Source organism: Molothrus aeneus, chromosome 2 (assembly GCF_037042795.1).
Source record: "Molothrus aeneus isolate 106 chromosome 2, BPBGC_Maene_1.0, whole genome shotgun sequence".
Lineage (NCBI taxonomy): Eukaryota > Metazoa > Chordata > Aves > Passeriformes > Icteridae > Molothrus > Molothrus aeneus.
In genome coordinates this window covers 1,219,846-1,247,626 of record NC_089647.1, presented here as the reverse complement: position 1 = coordinate 1,247,626, position 27,781 = coordinate 1,219,846, and the positions used below count along the sequence as shown (strand labels likewise).

At 45.1% G+C, this 27,781-nt stretch overlaps 1 protein-coding gene across 1 annotated transcript in view; it reads right to left on the bottom strand.

Annotated features, from left to right (window-relative positions):
* The window catches only part of FAM168A (family with sequence similarity 168 member A), a 128,512-nt gene that overhangs the window by 69,690 nt on the left and 31,041 nt on the right, over positions 1 to 27,781 (bottom strand). Inside the window, exon 2 of the mRNA XM_066571847.1 lies at positions 20,093 to 20,176. The gene's annotated coding sequence lies outside the window, so the exon portion shown is untranslated. The remainder of the gene's footprint in view (positions 1 to 20,092; positions 20,177 to 27,781) is intronic.

The window sequence follows — 27,781 nt, the reverse complement described above, 5'->3', positions numbered from 1 at the left end:
ATCAATCCTCCCTAACAGTCCCTTCTTCCTTAAATATTTTGGAATCTTGGTTCTGAAACAAAGCAGTACCAGGGAAGACGAAGGAGGGCCCAGGCTAAATCTGTCAGCAGGAAGGGAGCTTTGGCAAGAAGTTTGTTTATCATCGTCTTTTTGTAATTTTGTGTTGGCAAGAGGCTCTGTGTTAACAAGCCCAGGAGCCTGAAAGTCTTTCCCATCCATAGGACAGGCAGACAGTGGCATTCCCTCACTCCATTTGGAAAGCAAGCTACATGGAAGGAGAAAAACAGAATCCAGATTTATGCTGGGCTTGATGTGCCCCACCAAAACCCAGAAAATATATGGGGTAACTGGGTACCACTTAAAAAATAAGCAAAAGAAGCTGGAGATGTTTCGGGGGAAAGCTGCCAAGTGATGAACAAACAGAACTCAAATTAAGAAATTAAGAAAATCATAACAATCATAGGCAGAGCACAGTAGAACAACACATAACGAGCACAACAGAAAGCAAGCTTACACAGATGACCACGATGGAAATCTTTAAATGAAAGCTACAGATGTCTGTAAAGCTGTCCCAGGCCTCAAACACAAGTCAAACATTCCATACAGGAATTACCAGAGGTTAGTGGCAGACACTGTATGAGGGACAGCATCCAATAATCAGTGCATGTATGGCATGATCCCTAACACATGCAATATGCACTCAATTAGCATATTCATATTTCACAACCGCTGGAAAAGCCAAGAATTTTCCAGCCTGCCATCACAGAAGATTTTGAAGTGCTTTTATTCACCTAAACACTCGTGCAGGTTGCCAGTGAATACACTCAACCCAGGAGGCCAAAACCAGGAATGCTTTTGCAGCAACACAAAGGAAAGGGCTGAAAGGCCACAGCAAATCAACAATTAACACTTTTCACAGATTTCTGGACATACCTTCCTGAACTAAAGAGTGGGAAGAGAAGTTGGAAGGAGCTCACAGCTTGCAGTTTATATCAGGAAAAAAAGAACTACTAAATCCCCAGCCAGATGGGTGGAAAACCCAGCTTTGCCTCCTTGTTTCCCATCAGGGGGATAAGACTGGTTCGGAGAATGAATGGCATGGCAGAAATTACAGATCAGCCATTCCATTCTTCCTTAAAATAATAGTGTGTGCTGAGAGGAAAAAAAAATGTTAAAAAGTCCTGGAAGTGTCTTGGAAATATTTAAAAGGAAAAGATTAGTGTGAAGGAGCCAAGCAAATATCTGCCTTCCCACATGAACATCTGTACTCATCTCTGATCCCTCCTGGCTGCAAGGTCAAGGAGCTGAGGAGCCACTTGAAAAACCAGGGCTTCAGCATCTGTGTAGGTTAAACAATCACAAAATCCCAGAATGGTTTGGGTTGGGAGCCACTTTGAAAATCCTCCAGTCCCACCCATTCCATGGGCAGGGACACCTTCCACTATTCCAGGCTCCAAGCCCATCCAGCCTGGCCTTGGGCACTGCCAGGGATCCAGGGGCAGCCACAGCTGTGCCAGGGCCTGCCCACCCTCACAGGGAAGAATTTGTCCCCAATATCCCATCCATCCCTGCCCTCTGGCAGTGGGAAGCCATTCCCTGTGTCCTGTCCCTCCATCCCTTGTCCAGCTCTCTTGGTGCAGTGCCAGGGGAACATTTGGACTCAATGTCCTCAGAGGCTGTTTCCAAGTTTAACAATTCCATATCTGTACCTATGACTGATAATTTAATTATTCTTAGAATTCAGTGTTGGTTTTACAACACACTCAGGTGTAGCCAGAACAAACCCACCTGGTTTAAGCACACAGAGCTGTCTGTACCCTCACAGCTTCATATTGTAAACTCTACAGAGAAAAAAGCCTTTTTATATTGCACAAAAGATCCCAGCACACATTACACAGCAATTCCATGATTTACAGTGCACACCCTTATTTGTGCCTTTTTGAAAAAGAAGAAAAAAAATCAGGCCTTTGATTTGCAACCAATTTGTGACACATTTCTTTTCATGCTGATAAGCCTCATCTCTGCACATAATAAGGCTTTTTTCTGCCATCATTTCTCCCTAACAATTCAATTTTCATCTTAAATGAACTCTATCAATCATACAACAGGTGCACATCACCTACCTAAGAGACAGATTTCCTTTCTCCAGATTTCTCTGTCCTCTGACAATGCCTAAGTTGATAATAACTGTGATAAAACCCCCAGTCTGGGAAGGGACTAATTTTGGTAAGATTCTCTCTATTTTTTAACGAATTCACAAGTTTTTTTGCCATGCCTGGAAAATAAACTCAGTATTCCCAGAAGATGTTTTGTGAAATACTGTTGGCATATTTTTCATTTCCTTAATAAACAACAGCAACTGAGTTCCTGGTTTCTGTTCAATGATTAATTCAGCTTTAAGAGACGATTCCAACAGCAAGGAAGAACTAACAGGGGATCTAAAAGGAATTAAATATATAATAAGCAGCCCAGGAGGCAGCACACACTGTGAGTAGGACAGAAACCAGACTGGATGTGCATCCTCTGGAAGTGCAGTCCTAAGATATTGGACCAGCACAGGGAACACAGGAAAAGCACAGGGCAGGGCCTGGGCAATCTTCACAGGAATTGCCAGGCAACAGGAGTGAAAAAAATGTCCTTGAGGGAAAGAAAAGGAGGGCAAATTATGAGAGTAGCCACGACCTCTATGATTTGGAGAGCCTGGGAATACACACTTCAGAAAGAACAAATGTTACACAGCAAGACACTTCCCAAGGTCCTCCTTTTCTCTATATACTTTTCCCAAATTGACTTCTTTCAATAACTACAGAATGATCTGGTTATTCCTTTTCAATTAATAATATGCCTTTATTCACATTTGTAATATATATTTTAGATTTTCATTTCTTTACCTACGTGAATTTAAACACAATGGTACCTGCATTTAGAATCAGAGCGTAGTGAATGACACTCCATAAAGTATTTCCACACAAATTTCCCAGGGCACAGGTGTCCCTCACTGGCATTACAGGGCTGTGCCACCCCACCAGCATCCCTCAATGTGCAGAACACCCCTAGTGCAATGCCAAAGGAAGATGGAAGGTAGACAGAACAAGGAGAGGAAGATGCACTTCACACCCCTCTGTTTTCTCTGGAAATTAGAACCCAGCTGTGCCCAGATTTCAGTATCAGCACAACAGTGTCAGATTTGTCCTCCCAGTGTGGCTGAGGGCTATGGAAATGTAATTACAAAGGCTTTTAGGGTGGCACTTTTCATTTCCCCCTCAGGCAGCCTGTTTGCCACAGGCAGCAGCTCATCTGTGTGCTCTGTGGGTGTTTGAGCCCTTGGCAGAGGAAGCCCAGGTTTGCCCTGCTCCCACTTTCAGTTTTTAAATGAACATGAGCCCACAGGTATTTCCAGCTCGGTGTGGATGAGCTGCCATTGATGTTCTCACATCCCTCCTTTGTTCAGCTCAGCCAACACTAAAAGCAGCTCTAAAAACATGAAATGTGTGCCTGCTTCTCTCCTGGTCTTTTATCTGATGTAAAATACCTGTCCACTGGCTGGAAAGAGAAAGGGAGGTCTGATACTGAAAGACAGGAGCACCATTTTGGAAGGATTTTATTCTGCATTTTCACAGGAAAACACAACATGTTGGCAGAAGCAATATATTATTATTATTAGCAAAAGGTTCTTCACCCAGATGGAGCAGTGGGATGGGCTGGGAGAGCTCCAGGAGTGTTTGGACACTGCTCTCATGCACAGGGTGGGATTGTTGGGGTGTCTGTGCAGGGCCAGCAGTTGGATTTTGATGCTCATGGGTTTTTTCCAGCTCAGGATATTCCATGATTCTATGATCTGTGAAGGCAGCCTTGTGGAAGGAACAGAGCAGAATTCCCATCCCCACCACAGCAGCAGCTCCATAGCTACACTCCTGAGCTCTTGCTGACCCAGGACTTGTAATCTCCTTCTGCTGGAGCATATTTGATACAAATGCTAATCCTCCTGATTTGCAATTCACTGCTGCCATCTGATCCTGCAAATCTTCTGCAGACATCAGAGCAGGCAAACAGAGAACTGAACACCAGACAGAACTGCTCAGGCTGTGCTGCCAATTACCAGCAATTAAGAGGGCACTCCAAAAAATCCTCATCAGCCCCTGAACCACCTTGGAACTTGGAGCTGGCATCACTGCCAAGCTTCCTGAGCCTCTCCAGCCTTCTGCACCCCACGGTGTGAGCCCAGTCCTGGACAATGTGTGCCATGGGTGACTGATTCCAGCCAGGCCACAGCCCCACCACGGCTCCAGCAGAGGACAGCCCGTGCTGGGGAGGAGGCTTCCAAGGAACTTTGCTCCACGGGTGCCAAATGGAGGAACAGGATCTCCCCAGAGCTCCAGAAGAACACTGCAGCTCCAGATCTGTCACTTGCACATTAAAATGCCAGCTGAGGGCTTTGTGACAGTCTGGCAGCCTGGATATGGTGCATTATGGAATCCCAGACTTTGGGTTGGGAGGAACCTTAAAAACCATCCAGTGTCACCCCCTGCCATGGACAGGGACACCTTCCACTGTCCCAGGCTGCTCCAAGCCCCATCCAGCCTGGCCTTGGACACTGCCAGGAATTCAGGAACAGCCACAGCGTCTGTGCCAGGGCATGCCCACCCTCACAGACAGGAATTCCTTCCCAATATCTAATCTAAATTCATCCTCCTTCAGTTTAAAAGCATTCCACCCTTGTCCTATCCCCTGTGCTGAATTCTTCTGCTGTTGCCCATTTATAAAATATTGTGACAATCCTGAAAATCCTGACATCAATAGGAAAGCCATGTAAACTGAAGGAAGCTCCTGGAGGAATGCAGGGGGACCAGATTAGAAACTCAGAGGGGGAAATTACAGAGGCAGAGGGAATGCAAAAGCAGCAAGTGCATCTCTGAGTCCAAAACCAGGAACAGAGGCTGAGTCATGGCTGCTATATTTGGTATAAATCCAGAGAAATCATTCCTAAAATAGGTTAACAAAATACTAAGAAGCAGAAAAGGGAAATTCCATCTCGAATACAGAGTGAAAAACTCCATCTCAGAGAGTTTAACGTGGTAAGGAAAGCCCTGGGGTCACCAGCATCCAAAGGGAATGAAATACTGGTGTAGCTGAAGAGGATCTTTGTTAGACATAATCCTGCAATTACAAAAGAGCCCCATAAAAATACAACTCCATTTCCCATCTTGTAATCCAGTCCTTAACACTTGCTTTCACCAGCAAAGAAAAAGCATCCTGTTCTGTTGGGCTTTTTAAGGCTGTGCAGTGTTTGCTCAAAAAACAAAGTAGGGTTTCAGATGAGCAGCAGGAACTCTGAGGTTTACTTTCCCAGGGGTGATGAGAACAGTGAGTATGTGCAGCCCTGGAAAGGTTTGGGAACTCTCAACATTCCCAAAAAAAAGAGGCTCACAGCTGCTCCAGCAGCTTCTGCCCACGACCTCGGATCACTTCCTGCAAAGCTCAAAACACCCTTGGCTGGGTGTTCACACATCCTGCTTTGTGTCCTACACAGCCTGGGCAAATCACTCAATTAAGTGGCTGTAAATTATGGCTGCACATCACTTTTTTCTCAGCATCAGCCCTGGGGCAATCACACATCTCACCCTGCTCTGCTTTGGTGTGACCTGATGTCTGTGCCCGCATCCCATGTCCCAGGAGAGGGCTGAAGCTGTGCTGCAGCTAGGGGGAGTTTGGCTCCCTCCTGGTCAGGATTTTGGGGTGACTGAGTTAATGAGGTGATCTGCTGGTCCATATCCCACATATCCTACATATTCCTGACATGAGTTGGAGACTTCATATGGGTCTGTGTATCTCCTGACAGAGCCATCACCAATCAATCCAAAGACAGCAACTAACAGAGGTTTCAAATTCATCCAAAGCTGCTCCACAGAATTAAACTTGTCCAGATTTCTAAACTATTCCATGACTCCTTTTTTGGGGAAAACCCATGCAATATGGAATATGGATCTCTGTGAAGCACAAGCACTGGTTTAACTGGAAGCTACTGACCTGAAGGTGACATTATACATAAAGTCCCAGGTCTGCTTGAGAGGAAGTCAGGAGAGATGCACTGAACAGGCCCTTCAAGCATCTACAAACTTATTCTCTCTTCAGCAGGGAGGCTGAGGAAAGCCTTCCAGCCAGGGAATCCAGGGAATGCCACTGCCTGTGCCTTGGCAGCTCCCCTGCTCTCACCATCAGCAACTGCTGGGTCTTGCTCTGCTCCCTCAGCTGCAAACAGCCTGAAGATGAATCATTATGGATCCCTGAACTTGCAGAACAAGGCATCATTTTTCCAGCTCCAGTCTTCCACAACTTTGGCTGGCTGGATCAGCAGCACCATGCCAACAGCAGCTATGTCACCCAAAGATGCTCTGAACACATTGCCAGGTTTGGACACAGCAAGAGGACAAGGAAAGATACAGAATCCCAGAATTTGGGTTGGGAGGGCCTCAGAGTTCATCCAGTGCCACCCCTGCCATGGCAGGGACACCTTCTACTATCCCAGGTTGCTCCAAACCCTGTCCAGCCTGGCCTTGGGCACTGCCAGGGATCCAGGGGCAGCCACAGCTGCTCTGGCCACCCTGTGCCAGGGCCTGCCCACCCTCACAGGAAAGAATTTGTTCCCAGTATGTGGTTAGAATCCACCCTCTATCAGGATACGTGATTTACTTTCCTTTTCTCACCTCAGTCAATAATCACTGCAAATTCACAGATACACAAGTCAAAAGTTCTTGTTCACAGCATTGGAACCACAATAAACATACCCATAAACCTAAAGGAAAACTCAAAGGAAACGACAGAGATCTGCCTTGAAAATGAAAGAAATTTGGCTATTCCAAAATGATAGGAAGAGGCCATGGAGATGATCTGAAGGCTGGAGCCAGGCTGGGAGAGCTGGGGGTTCTCACCTGGAGAGGAGAAGGCTCCAGGGAGAGCTCAGAGCCCTTGCAGGGCCTGAAGGGGCTCCAGGAGAGCTGCAGAGGGACTGGGGACAAGGCCTGGAGGGACAGGACACAGGGAATGGCTCCCACTGCCAGAGGGCAGGGATGGATGGGAGATTGAGCCATGGAGTCTCAACCCACACTGAGAGCCTCAGAACAGCCCCTCAACACTTGGCCCCTCTGGCTCCCTGCTTTCCTTGGATCCATGGAGCTGTTTGGGCTCAATGAGCAATCAGAGTATGAGAAAACAGATGGCTCTATTAACTTCTTGCAAAGTGTCATTTTGACACAAGCCAGGTCATGTCACAACTAAATGGCTCCAGAGTAACTGCTTTCAGGAGCCTTGGAATAGAGGGATGAAATTTTTCAGGCAGCAGAGTCTAAGATGGTCAGTGAGACTGCACCAATTCGGCTTCCATCAGATTTTGTAATTTACAGCAGAGTTGACCATTCCTCAGAGTCGGGATTACAGAATCATGCACGGGTTTGGGTTGGAAGGGATCTTTTCAAGGTATTTAATGACTGCAGAAAAGATGCACAATGGGTATTTATATGCTCCGTCTGTCTACTTTCTTTTCATTTTTTATTCAAAATCCCAAAGTTTTTCCACTTATGGGCCTTTGGGACCACTAGATAGTTGTACTGCTCCTGAGCTAATCCAGACAAACTCTTAGCAACTCTGAGGGCAGGAACTCCAGTGTACAATTAATCCAGTGGTGCTACAATTAATTCTCATTCTCTTCACAGTGATCTTGGTTCAGAGCAGCAAAACAAGACCAGAACATACCCAATCAGCCAACTGCACCACTTAGGAGTTCCCTGGCCCAGAAATCAGCTACAATTTGAGAAGGGGCTCGTGGCTGTCATGGCTTTGCTGGAATTCACTCTGCCTGGCCCCTCAGATTTCTACATCATATCCAAGGCACCCTGGAGAGGGTAAAACTGCTTCACTGAGGAGCCAGTTTGGGACAGCTGCAAGAGCTCCCCTATTCCAGAAGCGCTCCAGTGCTTTGAGCAGCACAAACAGCTGATGTTTCCTGGGATGAGACCAGTTGGGATGACCAGTAAACACTGTCCCTTTCAACTGCTGCCAACATGTGTTTCACTGAATCAAGCAGCACAACCTGAACTTCCAGCAACACAAAACACATGGGGGAATTTTCCGCTGGATTTTATGTCCGGCACTGGCCACGTCACACAAAGGAGCAGAAAAACAGACAGCACTGCCCAAATCCATCCTTCATTCACTCATCCATAGAAGGGCACCGTGAACTCATGGCTCATTTCAAAGCCAAAGCTGCTCTTTAGAATTCAGATGAGAATCTGGCAAACACCCCTTTTTCCAAAGCATGAATCCTATTTTTCCACTGCAGGCTCATCATAGACAGGGCCAGCTGGGGGAGAGGTAATTAATTTTATTTTTTTTCTGAAAGACAGGACTTCCATTCTATGCAAATTAATGTTTAAAATACAGTTTTAGGCTGGAGTCTGCAGTTTAGTGATACCACCTCAGAGAATGTTCCTTCCCAACCTGTCACAACCAGGTGAGTTCTGGCAGCTGATTTAATGCAGAACTAGAAGAAAACTGGATTCTTTAACCTGAATTTAATATTCATAATTAGGTTTTAACTTCAAAACCAGTTAAATATGAAAACCAATTTTAAAATGTAATTCCAAGAACATATTTACTTATGACTTTTGAGCTATTCCAAGGCCAGAGTTGGCTGGGTACCTATACCAGGAGCATATCCTACAGGGTATTTACCAAGAAATTCCAGGGGATTTCTAGTTATTAAAGAAAGACCATCTGACCTGACAACTCCCTTTTCAAAGACTTCCTGAAACACAGGTGAAAGAGCTGGGAATTATTGTGGGACAGGGATTTAGCACTGGTAGAGTTACAAAAGGCATCCCAACATCCCGGGGTTCAGCATCCAACTGGCACCAAGAGTCTTTGCCAGCCCCAAATAAAAATAACAATACAGCAGCAACCCCACGAGTGGCACAGTGTCTCCCTCACTTATTCTCACCACAGGCACCCCAAAAAAGAGGGATTTTCAGGCTAAGTCAGAACACACAGTCGAGCAGCTTAAGGCACTTCATATTCTCAGGTTTTTTTCCCCAGCTTCCAGCAGATTTCTCTCATTTTGCCCTCCCCAGCCAAGAACAGCAAATGGAAATCTGCTCCACATCCCTGTGAGATAATGATCTAATACAAGTGGAAAGTATTTCCTTATACCAGGAGAAAACAGCCATCAACAAGACAAAGAGGTGGAATTGCTCGCTCCTAAGTGTTTCCGGATGAGTAGGAAAAAGAAAAAAAATATGTTCTGGCTCTCCCTGGAACAGATATGAAAGATCTCACTTCTCCTACATCTCAGAATCAAACAAACTGCCACCAAAAGCCCCACGTGGTGTTCCTAACTTGGGAATACTGTACATTCCCGGCTTTATTTTGGGATTTCTGATGTGTTTTTCCAATAGCAAGAGCTGTGTTTACCGTGAGGACTCCGAGGGCTGAGCATGCCATCAGTCATCTGGAAATTCTGCAAACAAACAGCACTTCAGCTCTTCCCTGCCAAGAATAAAATCTTATTTGGGACAGGGAAAAAGCCAGTGTTCTCTAAAGTGAGTAGGGTGACATAGAAATTTGCATCTGTTCACAGGAGGATTTAAAATATGGATCATTTCATGTAAGAAGAGTCCAAAGGTGGGGAAATTAAAGGCAACAGCCTCTGCCTGTGGTCTGCTTGAGGAATGTGAGAGAACCTCCAAAAAATGGGGGAACAGGAGAGCAAGGAGGAGGATGCTCAGTGAAAAACAAAGTCATGGGAAGCAAATGAGTCAAAATCCAAACCAAGAATAGCTTAAACAAAACTACAGAGCACCTTAAACAAGCTAGAAAGTAAAAAGAGCACATACAGATCTGCTCCGTGTTTATTCTAAGTATGGAAAGATTGGGAATTTCCAGAGAACTCCATGAGGGAAGAGAAAGCAAATATATGGTGAAGTCAATAGAATCAAATATTGTTTACTTTAAAAGTCAGGGGAAACTCAGAATGCCCTGTCCATGATGTGTTTGAAAACCCTTTATCACATTCAAATCTCTCACTATGGAACAGCACAAGACTTGTCCTTATCTTTAACAAGTGTCCTAAGGATTATCATGGAATTAGCCAATGTCTCCTCTCCCATGAAGCAAAGTGGCTGGAATGCTGCAGTGCCTTCACTCAGATAAACAGACACAGCATGGGAAGCAAAATAACTCAGCCCAAATCCTTCAATTGTGGCTAAAGAGTCCAGGACTGGGGAATAAACCACCTCAAAAAGCTGCTTACAAAAGCCCCAGCGAGACACTATTAAAAAATTAAAGTTGTAGGACAATAGGAAAAGGGAATGTTATGGATTAGGGAGTAGTTAAGCAATAGGAAACAGCCTGTATTAAACATGGGATTGTCAGACTTCCAAAAGGATGACAGCAAGGTGCTCCCAGAGCCTTTGCAGGGACCAGCAGTGGAAACTGGGAAAGAGACAGAAGAGACAAAGCAATGTTTGTGGAGATTAAATTATTCATAATAGTCATAATTAAGTTGGGAGATTCAGAGAGCCCTGAGAGAAGTGCAGAGAGCAAAATCATCTGCTGAGACATGCAAGGTAACGTGTGTGTGCTGAATAAAACAATAAATCCTGCTCCTATTGCAGTGGCTGATGTTTTAGAAAGATCCCCTAGAGGCAATTTTTGGCTATCCAAAAATCACTTATAATGGAGCTTCTGAAATGCTTGATTGAATGCTGTAATATTTCTATCCATGCAATGAAAATGAAATTGCCAAATGATTAAAAAATGCATTAAATGCTGCATTTCTTTTTCTTTATTCCAGTGCCTAAAGAGGCTCCAAGAGAGCTGGAGAGGGAACTGGGACAAGGGATGGAGAGACAGGACCAGGGGCAATGGCCTCCCATTACCAAAGGGCAGGGATAGGCTGGATATTGGGAAGGAATTGTTCCCTGGCACAGGGTGCCCAGAGCAGCTGTGGCTGCCCCTGGGTCCCTGGCAGTGCCCAAGCCAGGCTGGACAGGGATTGAAGCAGCCTGGGACAGTGGGAGGTGTCCCTGGCAGAAGTTCTGTCCAGGTGGAACTTCCTGGGCTTCAGTTCCTGCCCTTTCCTCTGGTGCCATTGATGGAGCAGATGTGGGACACCCTTTCCCAGATGCACCTTTACATTTCAATTCCCACTGCTTTAAATTCATCAGCCTGCAAAAATATTCAAGAGCCACTAAAACTCATTTGTGTCTGTTCTGAGGCTGACCCTCATTTGTGAGCCACGGCAGAGCAACACAAAAACGGGATCATAAACCTGGCATTTGGGTTTTCTTTTTTTAAACCACACCTATTTCACAGGTGGGACTGGAAAAGGATAAAGAAAATGGCACAAAAGATGACAATGGTGAGAACTGAAGGTTCAGCTCTGTGTGTGGCCTTCTGAGGAAAAAGCAGAATCAAAGGAGCAGACAAGAGGAGGAACTCTATAAAAACACACACACAGGGGAAGGCAGAGCCACAGGGAATCCTGCAATGCTCTCCCTGCACTGGCAGCAAGCCCTGGAGCAGGGGGATGAGAACAAGGACAATGTAAGTGTAAGGATGATTTTCTCCTCTCCTTTTACCAACAGATACTCCTACTACAACTGATAATTCAGTTAAATTATCAGGAGAACACTGCCCACTCTGCTCACATTATTGCCCATCCCCATGCCTCAGTGAGGTGTTGAAGGCAGCACGTTACAATTCCTCTAAGCAGGATTTGACTGATAACCCCCCATGTCCAAGGAATTCCTTTTTTTTTTTTTAAATCAACACTAGCACTACTTAATTCCTACATGGCATTCAGCTGGGATCCTGCAGACACAAAACCTTCATAAAACAAAAAGCTTTCTTTTTCCCCAATGAATTATTTTAAGGTTGTGAAAGGAAATTTTTTTCCTCGTAAAGCAAGTTGTCTTTTTGTTTGAGGAAAAAGAATACACATTTCCTCTTGTGTAGAAGATATTCTGATTGCATTACAGAGATCCTGCTGATGCACTTGCAGTGCCAAATAACCCTCAGGAAAACGAATTTTTCAAACAATAAAATATATGGATTTACAGTTTAGAACACCCACACCCACTCTGTAATCCCCAGGGCTGAACCCAACAAATTCCTAGGCTAGTTAGTGAGCTCACATGCAGGAATGCAATGCCAGGGATGCAGTCAGGATGTGTTTTATCAGCTCAGGGGCTCTGACAACAATGCAGCGCCCTGGCAGAGCGCCGTGAATTCCACTGAAGGCTCTGCAGCCAGGCTGGAGCTGCACGTGGCAAATGGAGCAATGATTCCCAACTGAACTGCAGGGAGATGCTCTGGCAGGCCAGGAGCACCACGGGGATGGGAAGCTGCCATTCCTGCACTCTGGCAGCTGGGGGAAGGCAGCCTGAGGGTGTGCTGTGACATTCTGGGGTCATTGTTCCACCCCAAGAAGAGCAGAAATGGAGAGGAGCAGTAACGGTGAATAAACTGCTGTGGTCTTCCCATGCAGCACAGCTACACACAATTACTGTCCCCAGCCTGCAAACTCTCTGCCTGTAATCCTTTCTAAACTAGCAGGAGGATTGGCTTCTCATTCCAAAATCCCACTTTATTTCAACGTTAAATGCAAAATGTTTAGGGGCTCCAGCCCGAGTCCACCAGGGGAACCAAAGCTATCAGCTTGTAAATCCCCATCCAAGCTTTAATGAACTGGCAAAATAATCCTTGAGCAGTACCTGGGACCAACAGCAAACCCCTTTACTGCTAACTTCTGATGAATAATCAGCCCTTTTCCATGCACTTTTGCTGAAGAAACACCTTTCAAACCTGACCTACTCAAAGACAAGGCAACAGCAGCTCCACAAATGTAGAGTGCTGCTTGTTTCCATAGAATCCCACAGTGGTTTGGGTTGGAAGGGGCTTTAAAGCCCATCTCATTCCCATCCCCTCCCATGAACAGGGACACCTTCCACTAATACAGGCTGAAAGAGATTTTAAAGATATTTTAAATGCCTAGAGAAGAGCTTAGAGAAGAAACAAGGAACTCACAAGTTATAAGTAATTAATTATCCCCTAGTTGCCATAGCCGTCAGCCCAAGACACCTTCCATGGATGAATGACTTTTAGGGAGAGAATCCTGGACAGAAATCCTGCTGATAAGGCCTCACATAAATATAGAACAAACTGAAAAGTGCAGTTACTGACTACCAGCCCCGTTCTGCTTTTTGAACTTTGCAATCTTGACATTAAAGATGTCTTATTTTTAACTTGAAATGACACACTCAGCTGTATAGAACACACAAAACACAACCATTCTCCTTGTTCCCAGCTGTGACAGGCAGAAAGACTGACAGACAGGCACAAGGAGCACACTGAAGTGCCAAGGAATTTTCAGCCACAGGAAAGAACAGGAGTCCTGACAGGAGAGGGCAGCTGGGGGAGTCAGACTCTGCTCCCAGGGAAAATTTCCTCCCCCAAAAGGGTTGTAAGGAACTCCGAAATGAGAAAGAACTTGGGGCAGAAAGAATTTGTGAATTTTCCCTGCTATCAATTTGTCTTCAGTTTTCCTAATTTTTTTGTACCTAACCTCTCCATTACACAACCAGACCACATCCAAGGCTAAACAGGATCCTAATGATCTCCCATTAGCTAAAGTTCCCAGCAGAACACTTCCAAAGAAAGAAGAGGTCAAAGCCTGCCATCACCAGAAGGAGAATTTCAAAGGACCAGGAAACCAGCTGAATTGTTACTTTTCCTACTCCAAATCTGTAGCTTGTAAGGACCCACTCCCCCATGGAAAAGCTGCAAAATGTTGACCCAAAGAAAGACATTAAATAACCATCAAAGAAATATAAAAGTTTAAGAACAGCTGCTGTGTAATATCTCCTGGCTGGATAGAGCATGAATATGGGGAAAAAAGAGATTTTAAATGCTTGGTCTGTACAGCAGCAAGAACTCACTCATCCTGTTTCACTGACTGCTCCAAAGGGGCACAGACCACCTACTCCCAAATTGGACACATCCATCCCAAATTGTATGGGGGATTTCACCCACTGAGCAATGGCAGATTAGGAGGCTTTGAGGACAATTGTGTGGGATGAAAGGGAGAGAGGAGGAACCCTCAGCCTTGAATGAGCACATGGAACACCAACGTCTAGACAGTGCTGACACCTTTGTCTTTGGGAAGAGGGATTAGGGAAGCAATCTGGCTGTGCTGTCCCTTGTTTGATATGAAACCAGAAGACACTTTGGGCTAAAGGCCTGGCCCTGCTCCAAAAACCACTTTATTATGAAGGAGCTGAAGAAAAGGAGGTCTGTAAGAGTGAGAGTGAGGTTTCTGCCTGGCAGTCACAGCAATTAAATGAGATGCCTTGATGAGGAGGAAAAAAACATCTGAATAAAAGCCAACGCCTCAAAAGAACAGGAGAAAGTAATTTGAAGAGTAGGTCAAGCCTCCTGAGGGGATTACCTTTCCAGTTTGAGACTTAATGCTGCAGACATGCTTGGAAAAGCTGGCCAGTGAGATCCTGCTGATCCCACAGATCACCCTGCAATGTCTGGATGCTCCAGCACAAGTCAAGTGCTAAAAGGGAATGTGGAAAACTGTGTAAGTTAGGATCAAAACTGGCAGAACTAGAAGGTTCCTTCTCTTCCTTCCACCCTCCCTTCCTTCCTCACTATGAGATTGCTGGGTTAAAATGTGTCTCATCAAACCCCAGATCACATAAGAAACTTGAAAGATCCACTTCAAAGAGCTACTTTGGCAAACAAAGCATTTAAGTCAATTTAATGCTTCTCCTACTGGAAAGAACCACTTCCTTCAATGGGAAAGGAAAACAAATAATGGAGAGACAAAGCTGGGAACATTTGTGGCAGCTGGGAATAACCAAGCCCAGGCTGTTGCTGTGAAGAGATGGGGAGCTCCCACTTCCCTGGCTGTTCCAGTGCTTCCAACATGATGGACTTCTCTCCAAGGATGTGCTGACTGAGAGTGAAAAACTAAAGAGCAGCTCAAAGGCTTTCACTCTTACCCAAAAATCCATCTGCCAAACATGGCAGAAACTGGAAACTCACTGCCCCAAGGACTTGGATGGTTCAGGGAAGGGAATACATCTTCAATACCTCCATTCCTCCAAAGACATTTGTCATTTCAGATCTGTGCTGCTGGTAGGAACCAGTTTTTGCTAAAAATGCCTTTTAAAGGCAGTTCCCATCTCCCTGAATATCCAGAGGATATTTCCAGTTCAATACTCCCAAATCCTACAGTACCACCATCATCTCTCCAGGCGTGCAGGGAGAAGGAAGGGAGAAGGAACCTTCTAGTTCTGCCAGGAAATTAAGGCAGAGCTGGAGGATCCAACTGCTGGCTCCTTAAGGACAAGTTGGGATGGAAGCCCAATCCAACCTTCTTTTTATGGAGCAGTTAATGTGATAATATCTAAGAGAGAAGGAAACCTTATACAGACAGAGGGAAATCTTAACTCTCAAACAGACCAGAGGCAATTACCAAAATTATAGCAATGGAATTATTTTTTTGCAGTCAAGCATAATTATGGAAAGTCTATTGGAAAGAAAGCTTAGGCTATGATTTGCATTTCAATTAATTTTCAAACTTTTGTGTGGAGAATTGATGGCCAGAATTGAGAAGTACAGGAACTACCAGACACTGAAATACACTCATCAATATAATATAGGATTTCCAAGGATACAACTCAGACAATGTTCCAGCGTTTAGGGCTTTTTGGTTTTTTTCCAATTAGCCTGTAGAAAATGGATAAAGATGTAGAGGGAAAGAAAAAACCACCAGTGCTACCACCTGGCTCTGCTGGGTGGTGCAACAGGATGAGAGGCAATGGGAAGAAACTGGAATGAAGGAAGTTCCTCTTGAAGGGGAGGAAGAACTTTCCTGTGAGGTGACCATGCACTGGAACAGGCTGCCCAGAGGGGTGTGGAGTCTCCTTCCCTGGGGATAGCCAAAACCCACAATCCCAAGGATGGTGGACACAATGCTGGGTTACCTGCTCTTGGGATCCTCCTTGAGCAGTGAGGTTGGACTGGATGAGCCTTGTGTCCCTTCCAAGCCCAGCCATGCTGGGATTCTGGGATTCACATGCAGCTGAATGGGCAGATCCAAGGCTCCTGAGAATATTTTCCTTCCTGAGGTTTACCAACAGTGCCCAGAGCTCACAGCAAACCCTCAGGATATCCTTCCTGCCAATCTGACAATCCCAAGTCATCACTTCCACATGTTAAAAAGGAACATTTCTGTATTAAACTATCTGCAAAGTTCTGCCCAATTGCCTTACAACTTTATTGATTATAATTGGCCCTTCCTCCTTCAGCCCAAGAATTTCACACAAAATTCCAATTATACAATCCAGCATGAGACAGCCAGAGATACAGACCCTCTAACAAGCTTAGGCAAAAATCAAAGGGCTAAATCAAAAACTGGCTCACACCAAGTCTATTCTTTGTGCAGTCAAGCAAGACTAATTAATGCTTTTAATGGCAGTTTACCCCTTTTGGAGCCATAAATCAGAGCAGGCAGCTTTTCTGAATTAACAAAAGAATCTGTGAAAGGTGTAGCTCATTAAGCACACTCCCAAATTCAAATGCACTTAATCAGAACCAGGTACATTGAGCAGGACTGCAGTCCAGGAGCAGAGTAATCTGCAGGCTGTACACAGGGAACATTCATTCATCAACACAAACAAGGCTGGCACGCTGGGAAGAGGGGCTGAATTATACATCTGAGAGAAAGGCCCCTGCTTCCAGCACGGCTTTTGTGAGGGCAGGAATGTGGAGAATACTGCAGAAAGGCGCTGTGGAAAGGTGGGGGGGACAGGGAGGGTGTTTCCCATAAGCTCACCTCAGCCACAGAGCCCTTGAACAGAGCACACTGCTGCTGCTGAGCTGCTGGAGCAGATCCAGACAGGGCACCACGGGGATCAGAGGGATGGGGCAGCTCTGCTGGGAGAATTGGGAGTGTTCAGCCTGGAAAAGAGAAGCTTTGGGGTGACCTAATGGGGACCTTCCAGGACCTGAAGGGAACCTGAAGGGAAAGATGGAGACAGACGCTTTACTAATTGACAGAGAGCTTTAGACTGGATCACAGGAAGAAATCCTTCCCTGGGAGTGGGGGGAAGCCCTGAGAAGCTGTGGCTGCCCCATCCCTGGGAGTATTCCAGGCCAGGCTGGAGCAGCCTGGGACAGTGGAAGGTGTCCTGGTGGCACTGGATGGGCTTTGAGGTCCCTTCCAACCCAGGCCATTTGGGGATTCTATGATGTACCTAGATATGCTGTAAGAGATCACGTAGGGAAACTTCCTCCTTGTATAAGGTGATGAATTATAAAGATTAAAGACCCAGCATTTCACCCTAGGTAACGCTCTTGCAAATACTTTTCTGAGTCAGATCCACTCCTCTAAAAAGTCCCCTTTTAAAATGTTTTTGCCACAGTTTCTTCCCACTATCCCATCCATCCCTGCCCTCTGGCAGTGGGAGCCATTCCCTGTGTCCTGTCCCTCCATGCCTTGTCCCCAGTCCCTCTGCAGCTCTCCTGGAGCCCCTTCAGGCCCTGCCAGGGCTCTGAGCTCTCCCTGGAGCCTTCTCCTCTCCGGGGGAGCACCCCCAGCTCTCTCCAGCCCTGCAGCAGCTCTGGGGCCTCCTCTGGGCTCTCTCCAGCAGCTCCAGGTGCTGCTGCTGTTGGGGGCCCCAGAGCTGGATGCAGCACACAACTTGGCTTGACAGACATCATTTTCCATATCACATGTTGTCTGAAAGGAATTTCGTTCTCCAAAACAGAGCTGGCAATGCAGAAAAACTTCAGATCTGTGAACAAAAGGATTAGCTCCTGCTCTAAAAAAATTCACTAAATGATGTTCCCAACAGCATCAAAGTGTCCAAGAGCTGCTTGCAAAATGCTCTGGATTCAGTGCATTCCCAGCCCAGTGAAGACCCCACCAAACTGGCAGAGATGCTCAGGAGACTTAAAGTCCAGAAATTTTCCACATGAGTTCAGAAACATTGAGGAGCAGAAGTATGAAGTCCAGGCCCAGTTCCAAATTCCACTCACACACACTGGATAAAAACCAGCCTAATGTAAAAGCACATTTAAAAATATTTACATCAAACCAAACCATTACAGAGATAAGAGAGGTATTTATAGGCACACATGGATTTTATAGAAACACCGTGTTTAACTATTTAATTGCTGGAATTTCAATTAGGATGTGGGGGAGTGGGGTATTTCCCAAGCAGGAAACAACCTAAGTAAGCTAAGACATGGAGCACTCACACATTCAAGTTTAACTCAATTTCCTCCACCTTTTGATTCCTGAATGAACACTGTGTCTAACAGGGAGGGGTTCAACTCAAGATAAAGTCACAAAGCTCCACAGGCTCCATCAATTCCACTCCTGAGCTTCAAATTTCTTCATCTGTAGCTGGATTGGACCAGGAGCCCTTGGAGCAGGAGCTTTCTTATGCAAAGCCAACACTCCACGTATTCCCACTTAAAACACAATCTAGTTCTCTGGATCTCCCACCCATCACTTCCAGTTTTACTTTGTGTCCCTTCTCCCATCTCACCAGCCACCAAACCCACCCTTGGCTTTGCCTCTCCCCTTCCACAGCTCTGGAGTTTTGCTTCTCAGATCCCAAAAAGGCTGCACAGCCCAAACTGGGGAACCATACAGAAAAAAAGGGATAGGAGCAGCTCCAAAATCCTCTTTTTTAAAAAAAATATCCTTTTTTCTAGCATGAAGAGGGGAAAAGGGGAAGCAGGAGATGGACAAGGGATCATCACTATTGTTGCCTCAAACAAGGAAAAGCTTTTCTGAAATCCTTGGCATTTTCTGTCCCATCCCACCTAAGCAGGGGTAGCAGGAGAGGAAGAAATACCCACATTTTGTCCGTATCTATAAAGGAGGCATTGATTTAGGGCAGCTTTTCCCAAAGCAGGGCTGGAGTGCTAAATTATTGTGAGGATAAGGGTCAGAGTGTGCCCAAAGGTTTGATCCCAACGCAGTGCAGCAGACCCAAGAGCAGCTGACATTTAAAGTTCATGTCATTAAGTGAGCAGCAAAACATATAAAATGGAAAAAAACATAGAGTCAAGCCTGGTTTTTCCATATTCCTGCACAAGAACAGCTGGATGGGGTCAGACAGACACTTCAGCCATCCCTGTGTCTTCTCTGCCCAACGGGGAAGTGTGAATCCCTAAGGGAAAATTGAAGGGCAGGCACACAGGGACATTTTCCCAGCATACTTTCCAGAGGGATTTCCTGAGGACATATGTTCCTGTTTCACAGCTCTTGTAGATCATGCTGTCCCACTGTTATAACATATTAAATTCTCTTACACACACATATATATAAATATATTTAAAAATATATGTACATGCTCAAAAGGCTTGACCTGCTCAGGTTTCATCACACTGGGCTCTATAAACCAAAATAAGGAGTTAAGACAGAAAGTGCTCCAACCAAATGACACTGCAAAGTTTCTATTTGAAAACATTGTTTCCAGCTTTCTTCTCCCAAGAAATAGAAACTATTAGAAAACAATTTGCCTGTCTCCAGGCAAATGACAGAAGTTTATATCAGGAATGGTGTCTGTGCCAACCTGGGGATTTTGACCCAGCTAATGAACACAAGTCTCCTTTTTAATATAGAACAAAGATGTATTACTTACTAGGAAGATATTAAAACTAATAAACACTAAAAAAAGAACCCCTCTCACAATTCTTTATAGGAGCAGCACATAAGTACTGTGTGTTTTACTCAGGCTGCTGAAGACCTGATGTTTATTAACTTTCTAAATCAACACAATAAAACACACCAGGCACAGAGTGTTGCTGGAGCTTCAGCTTATGCATTTCTTGACCCAGAAATCACTTATTTGAAAATGTAAAGTGCTTCTGTAGCAAAGTGAAAGAAGAACATCAAACAGCAACAGCTGCAATCTCCACAGCATCCAAGGCTTTCCTGTCTGGAGGGAGCAGGGAAAGGGTTTTGGGAGGAGCAGCTAAAACTGAAGGGCACAAAGACAGGAAGAATTGGTACCTCTTGGATACGAGCTTCGTTGGGAAGGAGATAATCCGGAGAGGAGTGTGCCTGGGCTGGGAGTCTTCACAGCATTCCAGAGCTCTGCAGCAGCAAGAGAGAGAGAGAGAGAGAGAGAAAAACACCCGTGAGGCTCTGTGGAAAACCTGCTGGAAGAAAACACGGCTCTTCCCAGCTCAGAGTGGGCTTCACCTCCACTGGAGCAGAAGGAGAAATGGGACATGTAAGAAATGCAGGCAAAAAAAGGAGGAGCGCTGGAGCCGCAGGGTACGAGGAGAGGGAAGGGACACCAGAGCTGGCAATAAGACCAAGGCCTTCCCAGCTTCCCAGAGGGAGAAAACAAAGTCCAAGCTTTCATTTAAAAACTTGTTTACCAGCTATTTGTCAGGATTTGGGACTAAACAGGTTTTAGCCTGAGTTTTACATGTTACTCCTACATCCTCCCTTCCCAGCTGACACAAAAGCTCCGAGAACTGAAAATGAAATCCCTCAAAATGAAGTGCAGCACCCAAAAAAAGCTCTCGAGGCACTCCACATGCTTTATGCATTATAGGGAGGAACAGAAACCCTACTGTTCCCAAAGCAGGACCAGCTCCTCGGAACAGTTGTTTATTTTAATCAACCCAGTACCGAAAGGTTTACATTAAATATTTTTTCATGGTTTCTAACCACTGATCCTGTATTAGTTTACATTCACTCAAAAAACACTCTGGGGGAGAAAGCAGGAGGCAGAAAACATTGAATCCAGTAAAACAACTGAGGTTTTTTTAGGGAGTGCTGGTACATCCCACCTTTCCCTGTAGAATTGCACCACCAGACCCTTCCAGGCATCTAGTGAAACAGCATGAATTTGTAAATGAACAGAAAACAGTAAAATCCTCATTTTTACTGAATCTTTCTTCTTCCTGCCTCCTGCAGGAAGCCACCACCTGCCATCAGAGATGGCATCCTTGGAAAGAAGTCAAAACCCACCCTGCTGATGCTCCAATGGCCCAATAATCCAAACCCTGGTGCTAGCAGGAGCATGAGCACACTCAGGAAAAGAGGTCAGGAACATCTCCACCTGTTGTTTCTAAGGGTGCTTGACTTCAGTATTTCTACATTATAAGAAGCATATTCATTGCATGGAATTTAATTCTGGTTTCAGGCTTTTTGACTTGTTTTTATGGCCCTTCAATTCAGAGATAGAGCCCTAAAATATCTTCAGGAGAGAGAGGAAAGTGTAAGTGAATTTCAGCAAGGACTTGACAAATCTCATCCCATCAAGCTCTGCGGTGGCAAATTAGTCTTTCTCAGAGCACATTCTGTACTCAAAGTAGCCTCAGTACTTCAGGAGGTACCAAATATAACACAGCCCCATTTTAACTTCCTTCCAGGAATACACACTCTCATTTATTAAGAAGACGTGGGCTGCAGCTCCACTTCCAACAGCTTCAGTAACATTTTGTAAAATTAAACAAATTACTCCTTTTGTGGCAAAAGAGAAGCTGAAAATAAGTGTTCAAGTAAATGGGGGAGAAAAGCACCTCCCTCACATCTTCCTCCCCCCTTGGATTTCGGGAAAGCAAGCCTTGCCTGCTGCACCAGGCTCAGCATCAACCACAGGATCACCAACCACTCCTTTGTTGCTTTCACACGTCAATCCCCACACCTTTACCATTATTATTTCATTTCAGAGCTGCTCTGATACCTCAGTTTGCCCCAAGTCCCCATTTTTGGGACATTTTCACATCCTCATGTGTGTATAAACCAAGGAAGTCCATAGCTCTTGCTGACAAGCACTAAAGGTGAGTGTGCAATGGTGCTGAACATCCAGAGGGTTTCCAGGATTTGGCAGGAGGACAGCACTGCCACAGCCTTTAATGCTGAGGGATTCTCCAAACATTCCCACTCTTGATCAGCTCTGCTGCTACAGAGAGGGAGAAGAACAGTGCCCACCTCTCATTAACCTTGGTGCTGCATCTTGCTTTAGCTGTAACACCATCAATACCTGCTTGCATTGTGCTGCCACTCAGCAGATTAACCCTTTTTTGGGTTTTTTTGGCTCCTTTTCTGTTTTCCTGACCAGAAGTCAAAATGATTCAGTTCAGAGGGAGTGAATGCTGCTGCTGCAGAGAGAAGCTGTGAAAAGCTGCAGAGAAGGAGGCTCTCCAGCTGCCAGCACACATCCCTGCCCTCTGCCACTTCTCAAAAACCAGCAGGGAACAGGCAGGATTGACCAAATTTGGATGTATTTGCAGAAAAACAATCAGTCCCAATCAGTGTCTTTGAGTGGAAGTGCAAAGACACTCATTAAAGAAGGAGAAAAAGCAAATGAATTTGTGAGAAGGTAAGCCTTTGGAAAATCTAGGGAAATAGCACAGTGCTGAGAGGTCCTGTTGGCACAGCCTTGTTCATCAAGAGTGTGATCTGGGATTTAGTCAGGGAAAACTTTAGGAACACAGGAAAAAAAAACAGCCCTGCCTGCCTGTGGGGCAACCTGTGCCAGGGCCTCAGCACCCTCACAGCCAAGAATTCCTTCCCAATATCCCACCTAACCCTGCCCTCTGGCACTGGGACACCACTCCCTGTGTCCTGGCACTACAAGCTCCCATAAAAAGTCCCTCTCCATCCCTCTTATCAAGTTAAGCAAAGATACCAAAGCAGGTTCCTGCAGCCCAGAATTCCTTCTTCCATTCCCACTTTCTTCTTACTATGAAAGAGATTAAATCCCTTAATATTTCCTAAGATTACTGCAACTACTAAGTAGGGAAGCTCATTCCCTAATATCTTCGTCAACTCCATGTGCTATTTCAAGTACAAACAGGATTTTTAATTCTATCCTCCCTCCTATGCCCCAAATTTAGTTTTCTTCTTTTGTTTTAGTAGCTACACTTCAGTGATGATCTTATTATTCTTCTGTATTTCTCTTTTAATCCATTATTTTCCTTCTTCTTTCCACAAAACTCCAGTGATGGGAGCTAGGTAGATGGATTATAAAATAGATTGAGTTAATTAGGATGTGGTGATTAAAACACCTGCTTTGGTGGATTGCAGAGGGCTCTGATAAAATAGTGGTAGCATAAAAATGCACTCCACAACTGCTTATCAAATGAAGATAAAGACATTCAGCAAATGTCTGACATTCTGCAGGGTTAAATCCTATTCCATAACATTTTGGGTTTAGCCCTATGAGTAACCAAACCCCTCAAAATGGAAAAGGGAAAAGTTCCCCAAAAGTCAATGTTCACTTTCTTTACTGCCTGTTTTCAAGAATTTTCCCAAACTTGTTCTAGAATTTACTCTGGAATAATTATTTTCACTTGGGCAAGTTATATATTATAAGGCACCTCGGGGCTTCTAAGTCACAAACGACTTTGTAATGAAAACAAAACAATTTCATTATCTAAGATTATTGTTAATTGAAGGAAATATTGACTGTTCTACTGACAGCAGTCAACCTCCAGAAAGTGCAGCATTAAAATTTATATGCAGCCATTGTCTTAGAAATAAAAATAAACCTTTCAGTGAGAGCAGCCTCAGTGTGGCCTTTTCCTCTATTTAAAAATAAAAATAATAAAATCAAAGCAAAACACTTCAACACAAGCCTTCCCTGCATTACAAAAGAGGGATTAATGAAAATCTATTTGGACACTGGGAAAAGCCCTGGCAGGTTCATTGTGAAGGTTAATTCAGACACCTTTACTCACACAGGGAATGGAATTAAAGAAACAGAATTTAAAGGCAATAGTGAAGGCTGCAGTGTTAAGCCATGAGCATGGAGACACCACAGAGAGGATACCAGAGACGTTTGTCATGGAGCCTAATGCACTTAGGACCTAAATTGTGGAAGAATAGGGCAAAATGTTAATAAATGTATACAAATTATCCAGAATGGATCTGAATTCCGTTCTGCTCAGGGCACATTAAAAAAAAATAAAATTAAAGATCCACCTGGAGCAACTGGAAGCGAAAACATCTGTGCAAATACCTAGGAGGAAATAAAGGCATGGAAAGAAATAATTTTGGAAGGCAGAGAACATTGCAGGAAACCACAGGGTCGTTCCTGGCTGGAAGCACCTTCCTGTCTTTCCTCTCCTTAAAAACCGGCAGTTGCCGTGGAGCCATCAGGAGTGGCCCAGAGCTGTACTGAGACTTGGATGAGGGAAGGGATCCAGGTTAAAAATAACCTGGGCTTGCTGTTCCCTGATCTGGTTCACCAGCTGGCCCTGGGAGAGCTGGACCAGCAGAGCCCAGGGGAACAGGCAAAGGAGGAGGGAGGCTCCCAGGGACAGCTTCACCCTGGAGTCAGGAAATACAGGACACAGCCCGTGGAACTGGCATGGAGCAAGAGGGGCAGCACCAGCAGGAATTCACCCCTGGATTCCCCAAACACTGAGGATGCTCAGGAGGGAAAGGCTCCCAGGGCTGCCTCTGGCTCCTGAGCTCCCTCCTGCCAAAGACCCATCTCCAGCACTCAGCTGGTGGAAGAACTGGAATTGCTGGGAATCACGAGCAATGGCTCTGGCCAGTCAGGAGGGGAAGGAGTTTTTAAGGAAGAGGGTGAAAAGGGCCTGTGGTTCAGCAGCACCTTGCTCACATCCACCATGGGAAAACATCCCTCCAGGAAAACTCCATGGAACCACACACAATGACTCAACATCTCCAGGTGTGCAATGAGCTTCTAAAATTAGATGGTTCTTGAAACCCCATAGTATTAAATATCCCAGGATCCTCCTTCATTTTTTACATGCAGGATCAAAGTAAGAACTCAAGAGGCAAGAAAAGTGAGGAAAGCCTTGAACTGGCAAAGTTGGGGCATCGTCCTTTCTCCAGGAAGATCCTGTTGGCTCAGTCCCCAAGCAAGGCAAGTGACACACATCAGGGTTCTGAATGTCACCCCTGACCACACCTCCCTTCGACATCACTTCCACTGTATCCTTAAAATAACTTTCCACTTGGAGGATGTCAGCAGAAGGCCAGAAGGGCAGAGCAAGCTTAGGAAAAGCAGCAAATCCCATCTGCATTTTTACTTACTCACAGTTACTGATTAAAAAAAAAAAAAAAAGAGTCTAATCCCCTGAAAAACTGGAGAGGTTGCTTTTGGAGCCAAAGAGCAGGAAAAGGACAACTGCTACTGAAATATCAGCACTGGGCTCCGTGCTCCAGTCAAGCCCTGGATTTTCAGGTGCTGAACTGGGAGTCAAGGCAGCAGCAGGATGGGTGGGTTCGAGATATTTAAGTCAGACACTCTAATCTGAACTCCTACCAGCAGATAAGAGAGACTTAAACAGAGTGAGAGCTGGTTTGCTTTTATATTTAGCTCTATTTAAAAGAGACTCATTTCTCTAAGGCCAGTCTTTCAAACATGCCAGTTTGCCAAGAAATATCGCTCTGCACCACATCTGCCAAAGTTTGTAATCCAGAAAAATACACACTGAAGACAAATGCCCTCATTCTTGATTTTCACTTCATTGTGTTTAGAAAAGCAAAGGGCAATAAATTCTAGCCTGGTTTAATAATCTACTTCAATTTACCCAGGCCATCTTTTGGGGAGGGCTTTTCTTCAATCTCCAAATTCAGAATAACTGGAATATCAGAATCATTCAGCTCAGTGCATTGCTGAGTAGCAAGTTTGGGAACACAGATCCTACTGCTAATAGAGCACAGAAAATAAGCACTGAGAGCCCCTTCCAGTACCTAAAGGGGCTCTCTGGATCCTTCTCCTCTCCAGGCGAGCACCCCCAGCTCTCCCAACCTGGCTCCAGCTCCGGGGCCTCCTCTGGGCTCTCTCCAGCAGCTCCAGGTGCTGCTGCTGTGTCCCGAGGGCTGGGGAAGCTCTGCAGGTGGGGTCTCACCTGAGCTCAGGGGCAGAGTCCCCTCTCTCAACCTGAATTCCAGGTTAAGAACAGCCCTTGATCCCTTCAGGATGTTTTTCTGCTGCAGCCGCACAAGGCAGCGTTGAAATCTTTTCTGCACCGTCCTCAATGGAAACATGACAACAAAATCAATTTGGAGATTGTTGTATTGACAGAGACACTTCCTGCTGGAGTTATTTCCATCTGAAAAACCAACTGAGCCACATTGATGAAAACATTGTTTAAACTGTGATTCTGCAAGGAGACCTTGCAGCTCTAGAAAATTCACCCATTCCAGTTCTTGTGTATGCTTTGGGAAAAGGAGTCCTGGTCAAAAAAGGGCTTCACAAAACTGATTGGTCTTTTTTTATCTATCCATAAAGTTTCTCAAAGCAACAATTGACTATTTATCAGGTGTTTTGCCTTCCATTATACCCAAAGCACACACATTCTGCCATACCTGAGCAGCATCCCTGTGCTGAACCACACTTCATTAAGTACTTAATTGAGCGACTCAGACAGATTAGGTAGCAGTAAAAATTATTTTAAGGTGAGTAACTGCCTTTCCATAAAGGTGTTCCCAAAGTTCCCCACAATCTTTCAAGGCCTTTAATTACTTTCAATACCAAACTCACTTAAGAGCTTAAAAGCAATTAAAAATTAGTTAAGTCAACATTTCTTTCACTGGGGTTTATTAAGCACTTGTTTGAAGCAGTCCCAATCTCTCCTTCCTCTAGAAGTCATTGGCAATTTCTGTCACTGTAGACTTAATTTTTGTTCACTTAATTCCCTAGGCCACACAGGGACAGGTATTACAGTGCTGGTGGAAAACTCACCAAAATGTAGAGTAATATTCCCCAGTTTTTAAAGAGATCATAGTGGGGAGCCCCCCAACACTCAACTACATCACCATCCTGAACACTGCACATGGATTATAAAAATTCCTGATAATATTAGAGCAAAATAACGAGCTTTCCTCCAGCTTTTGCAAAGGACTTTAATAATTTCCTGTTCCAATCCCAGCACCGACCTTGCCTAAGGCACATTAATCCTTACCCCACACATTTCGCGGCTACAGTGGGGTCAGGTCACTGAGCAGGCCAGAAATGGTCCCTTATTCATTATTTAGTCACCGCAGAGTGTGGATTTCCTCATTTCCAGCACGGCCGTTTCCCAAGTTTCTGATGTGTCGTGGTGCTCCTGAACTTTCCCACTGGCTCCAACAAATCCACCTTCTCGTTCCAAACACTCTTCTGTGCCAACATCTCCCTGATGTTGTCCTCCTCTATCCTACCCCAGACCTACATATCCCACATGCTCCTCTATTTTATTTCCTAGTGCTATTTGAAAACTACTTTTATTTGCAGAAAAAACCCCAGACTTAGCTCCAAACAATTCCTAAAAGTGTGTATTTTTCCATTCTGCTTTGTACAACAGGCAGTGCTTCAGCTCTCATATTATTTGACAAGGGGAAATGGCCTCCCACTGCCAGAGAGCAGGATCAAGGGGATATTGGGAACAAATTCTTCCCTGTGAGGGTGGAGAGGACGTGGCACAGGTGCCCAGAGCAGCTGTGGCTGCCCCTGGATCCCTGGCAGGGTCCAAGGCCAGGCTGGAGCAAGCTGGGACAGTGGAAGGTGTCGCTGCCATGGCAGGGGATAGGAACTGGATGAGCTTTAAGGTCCCTTCCAACCCAAGCCATTCCATGATTCCATGAACTTCTCATTGTTTGAGCTTCTTCCATGTAAAATGCAGCTTCCCTAGGAAAGGGCCGTGTCAGATTTAGTGCAGAATGCACATCAAAATTAAGTAACACATGACAGACCCTCTTTTGCCTCTCCACTGGCTACAG